The following is a 2,677-nucleotide window of genomic DNA, read 5'->3' on the forward strand; positions in this document are numbered from 1 at the left end:
AAAAACCCCCCAATTAGAGAAGAAATTCGAACCTAAAACCCCAACAAATTCGAACCCTAAAAACCCAGAAAAATCAAACATTTTTTTGCCAAAAACCGCCCAATTTGAGCAAATATTCATACCTTAACCCTAGCAAATTCGTACCCTAAAAACCCTAGAAAAATTAAACATTTTGGAGCCAAAAACCCCCCAATTATTCGAGCAGAAATTCGAACCTCAACCTCAAGCAGTAAAATGCCCCAATTCGAGCTCAAAATCAGTGCTAAACACCCCAGAAAATTCAAGCAAAACCCCCTAAAAAATTATTATATTTTACCCCCATAAACCCTAGAAATTTCGACCTAATTAGAGGAAAAGTTCCGTGAAGTTCGACCCATTGTAGCAGTCAATTTGTGAAGTCAATTTCAGCTAAGTTCGACCCATTGGCTCTTGTTATTATGTTAAATATTTTCATGGTAGATAAATTTCAGCATTTAACTTGAACAAGTACTTAGTTTAATTGTAAAAATGGTGTTAGTTCATTAGAAAATAATTTTTAGCTTGTTTGGCTTTTGTTGGTTTAATTAATATATGTAAATTTATGTCAGATTTCTCTACTATGTGGAAGTGAATTCCTTAAGTTCCACGAGTTTGTGATTGTATACAAACAATTGAGGCGGTAGTACACATACGACATTGTCTTCGCTTGTTGTATATACTCTAACCATTCTCTGTAGTTTTAGCTTATTTTTGGTGGTTGGTATAATGATTGTGAATTTTATTGGATTTCTAATTGTGATATAATTGATTGAAATTGCAATAATATTTGCATCATAGTGCATGACCCAAGGTTTAGTGACTTGTTATTTTAGGAACCGGGCAATGGATTATGCCATAATACCATTAATTAGAATGTGTTGGGTCAATTGGATTTGCAGTACTTAATTGACTGTCTATGATTGTTAATTGTATTTAGGCCCTTGTAAGTTGCAACTATGTTTCCATTCATGAATCCTGATTGTATCCTCGGATTTGAGGTGATCAGTTGAATTTAGCTATTTGCTGGGCATTAGGATCCTCTTTCACCTGTTGTTTTATGTATAAATAAATATTAGATTCTTATAATTAATAACTTGTCTTTACAGGGAGGATGATATGCTTAAGAAGCTTGGAGACCTTGTGAATGAGAGTCATTATAGCCGCAGTGTTCTCTATGAACGCAGGTATAAAAGCTTCAGCCATTAGTATTGCTAAATTGAGTTCAATATGCTTATTTGATGCACTACTATATTTTTGATTAAATGCAACGGTAAAAAAATAGCTAATATATATGCTGTTGGCAGGGGGATAATTTAGCTAAGAACTAGTGAATTTCTTTTTTATTGCTACATTTTAATGTATGTTCTGACTTTTGGGATTAATTAAGTGGGCTGCTGGGTATTTCAATCACTTGTACGTTGGTTTCTTAAGTTCTTTGTATTTTAATAATCACCATCATAACAATAAAAATTCTTTGAAAAAGAGGAAATAACATTATAATTAACAATAAAATCTAAATCATACTTCATTATGAATTGTGCCAAACAATTTAAATTTTAAGAAAGAAATAAAAATAGAGAAAGTACGATTTAAGAAGTTTAAAAGCCCAAAGAGAAAGAAAGAGATAACTCCTAACCCAAAAAGAATGAAATAAAAATAGAGAAAGTACAATTTAAGTTTTGCTTTTACTTGTCACCTGAATTATTTCTTATTCTCACATAGTGTAATTTGAATCTTTTATCTGTTCAAAATACTTCAAAATCATCATAGCAATGAGTATTTTACTACGGTATAAGCTGTAAAATATTTCATTTTTACTTAATAAATACAATTTGAAGTACCTACACTTGAATTACACCTTTGCTCATCTATTTGTGTTGTGCTAATAGGATTTTTCAAGATCTACACCGTATAAAGAGGAGGAGATAAACGAGATTCAAGATATTTGGGCAGACTATTTTATATGCTATGTTGAACTTTAGATCTACACTTAGCAAACTCCATTTACTTATTAGACTCTTGTTTTATTTGTTAGGCTTGACATGAATGTATTTGGTTTACCAACAATTTGGGTTGGTATTGGTGATTGTATTGGATGATGACCATAATGTCAATGATATTGAGTTGTAAATTTATTGGACAGGTTTATAATATGCCGTCGTCATTCCCAATTTTATGGGTAGGCCAAAATACAAAGGAGATTATGCCGAAATTTACATTTGCATTCAATAATATTGCATTTTAATTTCAATTATTAGCGTTAGCATATTACTTTATACCACTAGCAAGGAAAACAGGTACTACAAACATATATAAGCAATTATTATAATTAAAAAAAAAAAATTCACCTCATTTGCGTCACTCATTAAACAAACAAGTGACGCAAATACAATAGTTTTGTATTGTCTACTCAGTCATTTGCGTCACTCCTATATAAACAAGTGACGCAAATAACCAAAAATAAGTTTATCGGAAGAGTCATTTGCGTCGCTCTTTTATAAAGGAGTGACGCAAATAACAAAAAAGAAGTTTATCAGAAGAGTCATTTGCGTCGCTCTTTTATAAAAGAGTGACGCAAATAACAAAAAAGAAGTTTATCAGAAGAGTCATTTGCGTCACTCTTTTATAAAGGAGTGACGCAAATAACAAAAACTAAGTT

At 31.4% G+C, this 2,677-nt stretch overlaps 1 long non-coding RNA gene across 1 annotated transcript; it reads left to right on the plus strand.

Moving 5' to 3' along the window:
- Nucleotides 1–537: 537 nt before the first annotated feature.
- LOC145565625 (uncharacterized) lies at nucleotides 538–2,153 on the plus strand. Its single transcript, XR_014095073.1, has 4 exons — nucleotides 538–690; nucleotides 956–1,016; nucleotides 1,125–1,202; nucleotides 1,908–2,153. It is a non-coding gene; the product is annotated as an uncharacterized LOC145565625 (long non-coding RNA).
- The last annotated feature ends 524 nt before the right edge of the window (nucleotides 2,154–2,677 follow it).

This window comes from Chenopodium album, chromosome 1 (genome assembly GCF_948465745.1).
Source record: "Chenopodium album chromosome 1, dcCheAlbu1.1, whole genome shotgun sequence".
In the NCBI taxonomy this organism is placed as follows: Eukaryota; Viridiplantae; Streptophyta; class Magnoliopsida; order Caryophyllales; family Amaranthaceae; genus Chenopodium; species Chenopodium album.